The sequence below is a fragment of the Rhamphochromis longiceps genome, linkage group LG14, assembly GCF_057381845.1.
Source record: "Rhamphochromis longiceps isolate RC_006_pf linkage group LG14, R_longiceps_female_GT1.1, whole genome shotgun sequence".
NCBI lineage: Eukaryota > Metazoa > Chordata > Actinopteri > Cichliformes > Cichlidae > Rhamphochromis > Rhamphochromis longiceps.
The window spans coordinates 35,155,426-35,169,326 of NC_140570.1; the positions used below are offsets into that span (position 1 = coordinate 35,155,426).

The window sequence follows — 13,901 nt, forward strand, 5'->3', positions numbered from 1 at the left end:
ACATGCAATAAAGTTTATTATCCAGTGCATGGAGGTAATAAAATGGACAAGCACTGCACAGCATCCCTAAAATAAATAAAAGAGCTGCCTCACAGCTGACTAATGCCTACTGCTACAATTACATGAATAGGCCCCATAGCAGCTGCTAAACTCTACAAGTGGTCAGAACGGTTGCTAAGCAAACACCAACTAAAGTAAGGCATAGATATTATTTTTGCGCAGTAGACTAATATGAGCAAGTCAATTTGCAAAGTGTAAAAAGGAAAAAGGCTGAAGAAGGCAACCCGTAGGTCTGTTTCTATCTATGAAACACAGGCTCTCTTCTTTGTGACCATCTCTGCATGTATGCTGTGACACATACTAGCAGTAATTTCCAAAGAAAGTGCCAATGAATAAAACTGTGCCAAGAATCTTAGATCTTTTCTTTTTAGGACTTGTAAAGACTAAAACATATGTTGCATTCAGGAAAGGTTTTCGTTCAGTCACGTGACCTATTGCGCCAGTCCGCCAGCCCTATCGCTACCTGGTCTTTATGCTGAGCTGTCTCCTTTATGTGTTATTTTAAGGATCCCTCACTGTGAGCATGAGACACGGCATTGCGAAGTAAAAATGTAACAATGTTTCATATAATTTGTGAAAACATATATAAAAGGAAAAGTACAGTGAGAAAATGAATAATCTTGTGGTGGTTTTCTATCTAATTTATTAGCACTTGTCTGATATCAGTGCCTCAAAGCGACAGTCATTAGGCTGCCAACTGCTGTCATTTAGAGTCACAGTAGTTTCTCCTTTTTCTCCCTTACACACAGGTGTGACGCTGACAGGAGACAGCTGAAGTGACAATAGTAGTGAAATAGTATTTAGCTGTGTTGACAACAGCAGCTTACGTTACATTACTGTGTGAAATGAAAGCTTAACAACAACTGTTACACCGAGCCCGCATCTACCTCGCTTCTCAGTTGAGGTCTCTGACCGAAAATGGGGAGACTGCAAGTAAACGAGCGAGCGACCTAGTGAGACAGAGAAAGCATGTTGTTGTTGGACCCTTTCAGTTATGTCAGCTCTCTTTGTCCACAGTTTGCACCTAAGTAAAAGCTTTTGTAAACATACAAACAGAAGCTGCTAGTGTGAAAAGCCTCTAAAATGCTGTCATTCTACCACTGGCTTCCTCCATGATACGTTAGCTCTACTGCTAGCTGCTGCTGTTGAATGGAGCTATAATTACAGATCTGAATGGATCACCTCATTGTCCCTTGAGTCAATGTCCATCCATCCTTCCATCTATCCATCCACCCATCCATCCTAACTCCTCCTAGAGGGACTATGTGAAAGAAAGGGAGCTGCAAGAAAAGTTTTCAGTTCAGTTCAAACAGTTGATTCAAGTTGATTTAAGATCCTACAGTAACAGAGGAAAAAACTCAAATAATCAGACGACCTCCTTTGAGCAAACACTTGATGACAGAGGAAAGGAAAATCTCCCTTTTAGCAGGAAGAGATCTCTTATTGGTAATCTCATTGGTAATCACTCAACTCAAAGCTACGGAACATTTATCCCAAGACCTGTCCGATATAAACACTAGTAGTTCTAATACTACTTTTAATTAGTATTAAAAATTGGTTTCTCACCAGTAGTCAATTAAAGTAGTCTCTAGTCACTATGTCACAGATCTATAGCCATACTTCCTGTGTGGAAGTAGGTTAAGCTAACTGGCAACTCTCCTTGCTCCTCTTCTCCCTATTGTCCATTTGAGGCATTGAGAGATAGATTGTAATGACAAAGGAGGGCTGTTTTCTGGGTCATAGTAGAAGAGAAGAGGTGAGGAAGCAAGGCAAGATAGTCAAATGAATTACACAACAAGCTTTTTTTGTCCACCAGGAGGCAGACAAACAGCAAAAACATAATTGTTAGTGACTTGTTATGTTCTTGTCTCATCATAGATCGAAGAAAAGGTTTGGAGTACTGCCATGATGTAACCAAGTATGCAAATTTGTGCTGTGGAAAGTAAAGTGCTAAAAGAGCTGAATGCAGATTTTGTAGTAGTATGACTAGTAACTCTCCATTCAATACCAAGATTGTTAAGAGAATTATTAAGTATTTTACAAGCACAGACATTTCAAATAAAAGTAAATCGCTAATGTCATTTTTTTACCTCGACTTCTTTGTCACAGCTGTTCTTGTTATGCTTTTTAGAGCAGTATGAATTGCACTGCATTTTCTAACCCTTTCTAAACCCAGCATTGATCATTTTACAAAGAAAATGAATAAATGTAATGAAATTACTGTATTTTGTGGTGTATTGAAGGCACCGCAGTTACACAGGCATAAAGGAAGAAAACAAGGCAATTTCTACTGAGGCAGAATAGCTAGGTTTCATTTGACGTAGACGTGACGTCGACGTAAAGCGCGAAATTTGACTGGCGGTCGGAAGTGAAAAAGATAAGCGCAAAATCACAGACAGACAGTACGCAAAATGCCTATGTCCTGTTGTGTTTACGGATGCTCCAGTAGGTCGACCAGAGAAACTGATAAACGGTATTTTAGGGTACCAAAAATAGCCCAACGAAGAGGAGAAAAATGGAAAATTCTAACCGAAAAACTTAGGAAAAAATGGATTTTAAATTTACGTTTACAGTCGGGAGGAGCAGAGTCTGCCAATGCCCGTGTCTGCAGCGACCACTTCGTCAGAGGTAATGTTATGTTTGCAAACGAACTTATTAGCATTAGGTTGTCGTTAAATTCTCGTTTACTTAGTGCTTTTAAGTTAGTAGTCTAATATTGACTTGATTGGGACTATAGGCTGCCCAAGTGCTTTGGATGACGAAGAGTCGGAGGACTGGGCTCCGACGGTCAATCTCGGCTACGAACGAAAACCCAGATCGGAATCAGTTCTCAAACGAGAGAAAAGAATGAAGCTTAAGGCAGAACAGCATCGATGTGCAGAGGCGATTTTGGATATGCAACAGACGGCTGAGAATGGTTTACCTTGAAACAAACAACTGTCACTCTAACGAAGTCCTAAGGATGTGGCATGTTTGTTGACGTTAAAGCCGCTACCGCTAACTGTTAGCGTGTTTAAGATAAAGCAATATAAGAACAAACACTCACCCTTGCAAACACCAAACTGTATCCATCACGGAGACGTTTTGTTCCAAGGTTGTGGACCCACCCGCTGACAAAAAAAATTGTACGCCTCCAGACTCTTGAAAGCTTTCATTTGCTGCCTAGTGTAGTAAGAAGTCTGGAGGACCAAGTAGTTGGTGATATCCACAGCCTCGATAGTAGGCAAATCCTTTACTTCTGTGGTGTATTCGGACATTTTCAAAGAATACGGATCACGTCCGATATATTTTTTAACTATCTGTTTATATCTCTCCCGAGAAACGGGATCTAAAGTTGCACAATAGCTGCTCTCCTGACTCTCCACAGTGTCCTCCATGTTTACTTCCGCCCTCCACTCAAAAATCGCGCTGCCTCCGCACGTCATCAGAACCACGTGACCGCAACCCAACTATTGGCAAATCAGTGAATGCGGAGAGAGTAGGTTGTCCTTTTTTTGAAGGCTTGCAGAGAGTAAAGTGAACAATTTCAATCTAAATCCTCAGTTTTGCTGTTGGTCCACTTTCTTTGTCTATCTCACGCTTTGTATCTTCCATTATATGAGATTTTGGATGTGACTCACTGCATGTGTGTAGCCTGTAATCATGTATGAAGGGCGTTTTAACATCAATCAATCTGCTATGAAATTGTCCGTTGTGATATCGGCAATAGCTTGTAATCTACAATAGCTTCAGAATTTGGGTTATTTATTGTTATATTTAAAAGCAAAGATAGTAAGTAATTCTTTTTTGCAATGTGTCTGTTCATTTATAAACCATGTAATTTTTTTTTGTTTTGTTTTACAAAATTACAATTACAATTACAAATTACAACAACAGTTATTTACCTATACATTGTATAAGTAAAGACCTATACAATGTATAGGTCTTTAACTATACATTGTAAGGTAAAGACTAAACAATAATACCAAGAAAACCACAACAATCAAACAACGCCTTTTTAGCAAGCATGTGGTTACAGTGGGAAGGAAAAACTCCCTTTTAACAGGAAGAAAAAACAGGCTCAATGAGAGAAGCCATCAGCTGCAACCAGTTGGGAGTGAGGGGAGGAAGACGGGACAAAAGAGATGCTGTGGAAGAGAGCCAGAGATTAATAATAATAACTAATGATTAAATGCAGAGTGGTAAATAAACAAAGTGAGTGGTGAAGAAACATTCAGTGCATCATCTTCCCTGCAGCCAACGCCTATTGCAGCGTAACTACAGGAAAAACACCAAAATGTAAAAACAAGTCATGGCTAACACATTTAAAGAATGTATACATACATTTCCCATTTGGAAGTGTATTTTTAATGAGGAAAAAAATGTGACAAAACTGGCCCAACAAAGAGCAAAGAGTGCTTGAAAGAGCAGGTCTAAAGAAATGTGGCTCTTTTTAGCTTCAAAGTCACAGTCTTAAGCCTGTGGGTCTTAAGTCACACCTTTGTCAGCCAGAAAGCAGCAGTTCGTGTCTCATTTGGGAACTTTACGTTTCCACTTTACTTTTTACTTTCTCTTGTTGGTTAGGTTTATGCATTTAAAACCCCTTGGTGAGGTTTTGGCACTTAGATGGATTTGGCACTAAAATCCTGCCAAGATTTTTAGCACTGAGGTTTATGCAACAACAACTTCTTAAGGTTCAGGAAAAGATTGTGGTTTGGGTTAAAATATGCCCCTTCACAACTTTAACCCACATCAGTTGCATGTTGAAAAATGAGACGCATTTCACTGCTGTCTAAACAGTACAGTGCTACAGTACAGTCACCAAAGGACAAGTCCCCCTTATCAGCGAGGTGCCAAATGTTTTGACAAAGCAGCTGTACATGATGCCCTGGGAATGAGAATGGGCTGGAATATGGGATGTTCCACTGGGTTTTCCCTTCAAACTGTCTGCTGTTGTTTTGCATGAGCGCCTTTGTTGACCTGGTGTTGCTATCAATAATGGAAATGAATTCAGTCATACAGATGTAATTTAAATGAATGACCAAAACACAGAGGACATGGGGGAGAACAATAGAGAGAGAAAGAGTACATGTGATTTATTCCTGAACCGCAAATGAGTGATTTATATGCCTAACTGTAATGAGCTCACAACCATGGAGGCAGGCAGACAAAACTTATTCTTGAAGCATTAATTTGAGTGTTTGGGAAAGCAATGACACTTTAATGAAAAGTACTTGCAGAGCAAAGTTTGGCAAGCTCCTGTGTTAATAAGCAAAGTTTAGTGGGTGCAGTTGCAAATTTGCTTAGGTTAAGTATATTTTTGGAATATGGGAAACAAAGACTGTTCAACTTAGAAGTCATTGTACTTGAAGCAATTATAACTACTGAATAGATCAAGTGATATTGCATCTTCATTTGAAAGGCCCTCATGCCTGGATGAATAAGTGGCCTTCATACTGAATACAGAGGACGGTATATCATTTTCAAAGGAAGACTTTTTCAGTAAATCCTCCACTTTCTTCCCCGATAGGCGGTCCATCTGTAGAACCTGGGTGTCTATCAGCACTGCCTCCTCCAGGACTCAGATGGGTCTGAAACTCTCCGTGAACCCTCATGAATTATTCATCATCACATATAATGTTGGCAAATTATTTTATGTAGTGGGGAAAGATTCATCTTAGGAGCAGGAATTGGGTAGGGAGAAGCTAATGTGTTTATTATGCCAAGATAATGGCATGAAATAGAGGCCAGGGGTGGAGAATTTGGAGGAGTGTTTATACTTTATATTCATTGGAGGGTAGCATCTGAATGCCTCGTGGTCACATGATGGCAGATGTCTTTTGAATGCAGCGGGCGAGAGTGTATTTGCGTGCATGTGCGCACGTATTCACTCATAGTCAAACCTTTGCAGACGCTTTAGATGTTCGGATGTGTGTGTGCAAGTTTTTGTGTGCGCGCACGTGCAGTGTATGTTTATGTAACGTATAGATTTGCCTAATCGAGGTTTCATTCCACAGCCAGCGTTGTCTGCTTTTATGGCTGTTGTTGAGAAAAGAGTTCAATAAGCATTACCCAGGCTCTGCTCTCCAAGTGGCAGAGAGCACCATTACAGGGAGAAAGAAGGTTGCTCTGTAACTGGTGTTTGCCTTGCTTAGCTGAAAGGAGCTGAGATCTATCCATACAGAGCTAATATCTGTGCCATAATGACATTGCACTATCAAGAAGATAGGCTGCTTGCTGTGTTGAAAGAGAGAGACAGAAACCCCATACAGATGTCAGGAGTGTCAGGAAGGAGATGGTATCTTGCAGTTTCGTTGTCTGGAAATAAAAGCTTAATGAATTTATCTTTAGATGCACATTTTGTCCTGTCTTTTTGATCCAGGCTACAGTACAGTTTCTCTGACCAGGTGCACAGACAACTGTTTGTCCACCGTTTTGCATCCATATAGACTACTTTTGTCTTATTTAAGTGAAGGCTGTTTGGATTTCCGACACATCCTTCAAATATAATTCTCAAATCCCGAACACAGGGCAATGTGGGATGATAATATATTCATATTGTGCTGCAGGAATGTGTCTCTTCTGTGCCTTTCATAAATTGGGGTCAGGTGATATCTGTCACAGCAGAGAATGTGCTTAGTGCTGACAAAGTCATGTTGACATTTTTTGGAGAGGAAAGCGCAAAAATAAATAAATATATATATATATATATATATATATAGTGTCTCCCAGGAGGCAGGAAGACGAAGAAATTAAATTGCCTCTCCACAGCCCTTGTTAAAAATGAAAACCAATCAGCCAGCCCTCAATTCACACTCACAGCTCCACAAAGATTATGGGGAATATTGATATTAATATTAACAAATGCACTGTCCTTTTCGAGTCTGGCGCTATGGGTCCAGTTGCAACTTCACTGATAAGAATTTTTTTCCCCTCATTGAAAAAGCTGTTTAAACTTGATGGATTCATGGCTTTTCTACAAATATGACCATTAACTATGCCTGAATAGGCTGATATGTATTGTGAGGCAGAAGAGAAATGGCTGTACCGATGCAAAAAAGGTTCGTCAGTGTTATTTAAATTTGCAGATGTCATGTTGAAAGGATCCAGATCGTCTGTAAACCAAGAAATACCCTAATTGCAAAGCTTTGTTTGGGCATTTTTGTTTGAAACCACTATGATGAGTCTCATTTAAGAAAGAAGGAAACTGTCAGCACTTTTAACTGTATCCCCAGCGGAGAGCTTTGTGCTTTTGTTTGGCCTAATTTGGGGGATTCTCGGGCTTATTTCCCCATGAAATCCCTTCTAGTAACATGAGCACACATTCAAAGCAGTGGGAATGGGGAATAATGAAGTGTACGGACAGAAAGACAGTCACGTGGCCTTCGGAAAGGAGCATTAGCAGGAGTTATCACAGTTAATTTCACAGTGATCAGTTCAGAAAGAATTCTGTACGACTGAAACTGTATGACCGTCAATAGAGAGTATGGCGCTATATGGCATGTTGATAGAGGCCCTGGAGTTTGTTTACAGTCAGGACCACTGAGGAACACTAAGCTAACCAGTGATAGTTAGGAAAGCATAGCAATGAGAGGATCTGTCATTTAAGTTTAAAAATAGTCACAACATGCCAAAGCCTTGAGCTTCTGACCAGTAACCATGTTGGTATTTAAAAATAATACACAAAGAGTGGATTTGACTGAGAAACCCAGACTGCACATGCTCATACAGTGGCAAATTGTCAATCAAGTTAGATAATTTCCCTTTAAGTCTTGCCATGCCTTTTTTTTGGTTTTTGCAATCAAGTGTGAACAGGCACATAGTGTTGCATGCTGTGTCCTGTTTTATTTGCTAACAACTGAAAATCTTAAACTTTATTTAAAGCACTGTAGTTGTCACTATCACTTTTTAACCAGTAAGGACAAAGAATAGTAGACTGACTGTGACATGTATGAGTGTTGAATGAGTGTCTTCATATACAACCAGATTAATATGAGAAAATAATCCATTTGTCTTTGGTCGACCATTCAAGCAGCAGTCAGCTAGAGTCAGATAATTGCAGACTGCATTACCTCTCAGATATTCTGTATCATAGCAACCAAAGCATATTAGCAAAAAAATAAAAATAATAATAATAATATGCACCTTCAAGCACCGCAGCTCTCTAAGGCCCTCTCAGCTGTGCATTTCCAGAAGATCGCCTGCTATTTTTACTGTCAAAAAAGGTTCCTGTTTTCGTCGTAGCCTGCTTTCTCCTACTTTTTGGCTCTAATGGAGAATAAACCTCATGCTGTATTCAGTAATATATGACACTGAGACCAAGAACCAATCAGAAAAGAGTTTGAGGTGAAGGGAGCTGAAAAGCATTTTTTCCATAGACAACTGGACTTTTTTATTTTATTTATTTTTTTACCCCCTGCTTGCTACTATAAAGAATAGAGGTGTACAGCACTTCCACGGGGGCTTCACTTTTCAGCTGTAGCTGAAGGCTGTGTCCATCTTTCACATCTTTGGTGAAGATACAAACATCTTGCTTTTAATTTTTAGTCTTAACATGTAAATTAGATAAAAATGTAATTATCAGCACGAAGCACAAAACACAGTTATCACCAATGGATAATTCGTTTGTGTGGGTTGCTTGTCAGAAATTGAACTGTTGCAAAAGTTCTCAAGAAACTATAGCAAATTTCATGACAAACCACTGAATAGCTGTCAAAACATGTTCCTGAAAAACAAAGTTCTTTTGCTGAAGTATATCACATAAGTTGATTACTTCAAATATGCAATTACTTACTCCTCAGTCTTTCTCTCAGAAAAGTTAAACTGGAAATTAAACACATGCATTATACTAATATCTTGATGAAACTTCAAAGAAAAGAATCATTTGAAAGAAAATTGTATTAAACATGCAAGACTAAAATGCTTGCTTTGTTTAAAACTGATGCCATGAAAACACAAGCTATCATATTAAGATGCTTGTTACTAGTCAATATGTTTATTTTTATATTAATGTTAATATAAGTTAATTAAATCTTAGACTTTCAACAAACAGATAACCTGTCTTCAGTATGAAGTATTATAAACATGCCTCGCTTATAAATTCATACACATTTATATAAGCACTTTTTTCTATGCCTACATGCTTTCTATCAAAAATTCACACTCCAGTGGATGTATCAGAGAGCAACTTGGGTTCAGCATCTTGCCCAAGGATATTTGGGCATGCAGACTGGAGCAGCCAACCAGATCAAACCACTAAACCTTCCGATTAGTACATGATGTGTTCTTCCTCCTGGGCTACAGCGACACCATTGTGGCTGTAGCCACAGGATCCATTGTCTTAAAAATGTTTTTATGAATGCAGTTACTTCAGTTAGTTAAGAGGTTAAGAAAACGTACTATATACCAGCTAAGTAATGTATTTGTATATATTAATAAGATGATAACCCCAACCTTTTTTTTTTTTTCTTTAAATGCATTCATTTCTTTATTCACACTGTGTTTGTGCTTTAGTATACCATCCATAATACCCCGGGGAATCCTCAGGAGTGGGCAGGATGTGGGAGGAAGGCCAGGTCACTATTTCCATCTTCTCAGCTGTACAGATCATTAATGTCAGTAGCATGCTAGCCCACTAATAAACAGGTTACCTCCTCAGAGTACAGATGCGATCATGTTCTTGAGATCAGGTCTAACGCTGATCTCAACAAGCAAAATAAATTCCAGTCAAGCACATTAAAATTAACCAAACCTGAGAAAATGTCTTAATTTAAAATGTATCCAAACTAGGCAGGGAAAGTTTTTAGCTCTGGGTTAGCAGCATTTAGCAAGCATGGTTTACTTTAAGGCAAGAGAAACCCAAACCTCATGGAGACTATCGATACAAACTCCACACAGCAGGACCCTCTTGTTGTGAGGCAACAATGCCAGCTACTTCACATCATGTGAATTACCTATTTTGGGGGGGGAGCAAATCTTAAACTCACATGACATTTTCTCTCGTGATACTAGTCTTTATTCTCTGAGGAGCATGAATGACTCTATAAAATGATTAGTCTGGACCAACATGATAAAAACATCAGTTGTCAATAAGAATGACCCCATGCCTGGATAAGGACCACGGCCATACATGTTACAGAGCTGAGCAGGCTTCTCAAATATTGTCCTCAGCGAGAGTCGATGCCTCTGCTGCTGATCTTGATTTAATGTTTTATTTCAAATTAAGCTATTTAATTTGGTGCCGATTTCTGAGTCTCAGGAGAACCAGCTGCCTGTGATTCGATGAAAATCCAGCTTAGTTGTTGTGTTAGACCTGATGGTGTGCACATTACTTTGTACACAGATCTCATCATCGTGCTCATTTGGGATAGCTTAGGCAAATTCCAAGCACCGACGGCTGTTTGAGGCTGAATAATAACTGAGATGTTGTGTTGTGTTATCTGCTACAGCAACTAAAAAGAGATGGCAGGGATAATCCATTTTCTGGTATGTTTCTGAAAACAACAAATGGATACGCCTGAAGAAGTTCTTTAAGATTACATTTATCAGTTTACAGCTCTGCATCAAGTACCTTGGAGAACAAGATTGCATTGTGAAAAATGTCTTTGTTTTTTTTCCTCACCTGGAGCGAAAATAGCACCCTCACTTGAACTGGGTAACAAAAGCACAAGTCACTGAAAGTCCTCTTGATATTAGACTACAAAATATGCAGCAAGGACTCGAGTGAAAGCACCCACCCTTCAGGTACTCTACATGGTACCAGACTGGGCTAACAATGGGATATAGGAATAATAAGGAAGATGGGAGGTGAGGTTTATTACGGAGGGTGGTTGAGAGGTGAGTGTGCTGATATCTACATCAAGCAATTTAAACAAGTTCTGAATCAGAGCACTTGTCAATCATAATTGATCTCGAGTTGTGGGGGTGGTGAGAGATGAGGATGAAGACACGCAGAGAGCGAGAGAAAAAAGGGAGGGAGAGAGCAAGCATCTTCCCTGGAGGCTACAAGCACCTTTTTAAGAAGGAGAGGCCCTGAGGGCCCCTACACCCTTTCCCCACTTCAAGATCAAACCCATTCGTTCCCCATCTCGCTCGCCTCTCCTCATCTTCCTGATCAAAATTCGTCTTCATTAGAATCAGTGAAAAAGAGCCTCTTAACAGCTGGATATAAGAGCCCTGCATTAGGAAGCATACATACGGACAAACATCTATTCAGAATTTATTCTGAAGTCGGGGGGGGGGGGGGCATGGTGGAATACACACTGGCCGGCAGTGATTCACTTTTATCTGCACATTGAAATTCTTCTTATTTTCCACCAAGAGAATTTCTTGTACAAAATGCATTAGCAACTGCTTTGTTAAGCTTTACTTTGGTAAAAGGGCTTATTATCCGAGATCTTACACTGCCACTGTAATTATCTTTAAGAGAAACTCTGTCAAAAGCTTTTACCCCCTGTGTAGTCACATCTGAATATGAATCCAGCAGGGCAAGAATGCACTAAAACATCATTTTAATGCATTTAGTTACTGTGCAATTCTAGAACATTTCTTTTGTCGGAGACCTCATAGTGTTATAGTCTCATCATATGCAGAGTAAAAGTGACACTATATGGCCCAAAGAATGTTGGTGTGGGTGTGTGTGTGTGTGTTTCCTAACCTTTAATTATTTTATCCCTTGCAGAATTTGTACGTTTGCTCACTTAGAAAGAAATGAACAGTCTAATTGTTATGGTAGTTTCTTTTTAATGAAGAGAAAGAATATCGCCCACAAATCGTGAAAAAACACATTACATATAATTTATAAACTGATATCCATGTCATTAAGTGAAAGCAGTATTTGATTCCCTACAACTCAGTAAGAATTTTGGCTCACACAGACTGGCTGGCTGCCCATGTGGGACATAGCTAACAATCAGCATTGCTCCTGATTTCATCTCATTAAAGCACACAGAAGCAATTTCTTCTTTTCTGACCTCTCTACCGCCATGGGCAAGACCGAGAAGCTGCCAAAGGACATCACTGATAAAATTGTAGACCTGCTCAATCCACACTGGCTTAAATGGGGGTAGAAGATCCTCAATAAGAAGCTTAGTGAGAAGACAACTGCTGGAGCAATAGAAGAAAATGCAAGAAATATAAGATGACCATCCTCAATCCCCACAGTCAAGCACAGAGGTGGAAATATTATGCTTTGGGGCTGTTTTTCTGCTAAGAGTATGTGATTTCACCACACTGAGGGGTCATGTACTGTGAAACCTTGGATGAGAAACTCCTTCCCTCAGCCAGAACACCAAGCATGGGTCATGAAAGGGTCTTCCAGTGTGGCAGTGACGCAAAACATACCACCAAGGAAAACATAACACCAAGGCAAGAATGGGGTAAAGAAGAAACACATTAAGGGTCACGAAGTGGCTTAGTCCTATATTCCTGAACTCAGTCCTATAGAGAATCTGTGCAGAGAGCTGAAGCTTCAAGTTGCCAAGTTGCAGCTATGAAGCTAGAAGAGTGGGACAAAATCCCTCCTCAGATGTGAGATATGTGCAAACCTGGTGACTAACCACCAAGTACTAAACCATGTTTTTCAAATACTTAATTCACTCAATGACATGCAAATCAATTTAATTTATTTCCTGGATTTTTGGTTGATATTCAGTTTCTCTTCAATAAAAAAAAAAAGAAACTGCCATAACAAATAGACTGTTCATTTCTTTGTAAGTGAGCAAACTTACAAATTAAACACTGGGTCAAATGATTATTTCTCCCACTGTATCTTAACAGCTAGTTTCTCATGCCATTAGATATTCATTCTCCCAACAAGACTGATTGTAGCTGATTGTTGACATTGATATTAACAGTTGTGTTCAGTTCTGGCATCAAGTGAAACATTTCGACTGCAAATGGATGTCTCACCATCTACATTTGCTGCAGAGACCATTGTTGACTCCTGGGGTTTAATTGCAATTTAATTAGTTTAACGTTAGACATTCAATGTATCCAGTACACTGGTTTATTATCAAATATATTATAAAGGCATAGCTGCTAACAAGCAACAGCTCATATGAAATTAAAGCACATTATCATGCTAAATGGCTAAACTAAAATCCAGAAACTACAAACATTATGACTATTGCTTATTTGTAGGCTGCACTATAGTATCGCCTTCTTTGGGATTTCTTAGCAGTTCTCTGAAAAGCCTTCAGTGGAGTGTACTAACAGCAACTTCAAAGATTATATACATCTCATATTTTCATCATTCGCTCCCTTTAAAGTCCTCAAAGTCCTCAGTGATCACTCTCTATCATGTCTTATAGACCTTTATAGTACATTATTATCCTGAAGGAGCACTTTGCTGTAAGAGTGTAGGCTTACTTGTGGTGAAGTATAATGGGAGACCGAGCCCTTAGCAGGTAATCTCCTGACCTGTGGAACTAGCTCACAGTTTGTGACACAGACAGTTTTGCTGCTGTTTTGATAGTTTTATAGAAAGTGTATCATGAACCTGCAACAGCAAAATTAGGGACAGGTCAAGGTCACTGTAACCCTGAGACTACAGCTGTTTCTCTGTTCATGTATTTCTATGCCATTTTTACATGCCATTAACTTTATGTCAATCATCGTCCTTAGTTTTTTCATCGGTTGTTTTTTTCCTCTCATTTTATTCCTCCTTTTTCCACCTCGCGTTCCACTAATTGTTACAGATGGCCACTCGCCCCAAGCCTATTATATGTGATGTTTGTGCTCTTAAAAGAGTTTTTTCCCCTTCACATAGTGGTTAAAGGGGGAATTGTCGATTTCCATGTACAATGCAATGTTGTGGTCTTACAATATAAAGTGCTTTGAGATGTCAACTTAATCTGATTTAT

At 39.3% G+C, this 13,901-nt stretch overlaps 1 protein-coding gene and 1 long non-coding RNA gene across 3 annotated transcripts in view; one reads left to right on the plus strand and one right to left on the minus strand.

Annotated features, from left to right (window-relative positions):
• The window catches only part of LOC146654525 (uncharacterized), a 38,870-nt gene extending 35,381 nt beyond the window's left edge, over nucleotides 1-3,489 (minus strand). The window contains exon 1 of the long non-coding RNA XR_014914762.1: nucleotides 3,107-3,489. This is a non-coding gene — a long non-coding RNA (uncharacterized LOC146654525). The remainder of the gene's footprint in view (nucleotides 1-3,106) is intronic.
• The window catches only part of cxcr5 (chemokine (C-X-C motif) receptor 5), a 59,103-nt gene continuing 47,481 nt past the window's right edge, over nucleotides 2,280-13,901 (plus strand). The window contains exons 1-2 of one of the 2 annotated variants that reach the window (XR_014914760.1): nucleotides 2,280-2,688; nucleotides 2,798-3,090. The gene's annotated coding sequence lies outside the window, so the exon portion shown is untranslated. Of the gene's footprint in view, nucleotides 2,689-2,797; nucleotides 3,091-13,901 lie in introns of those variants that run through there. The other variant, XM_085429425.1, reaches the window with a different exon arrangement.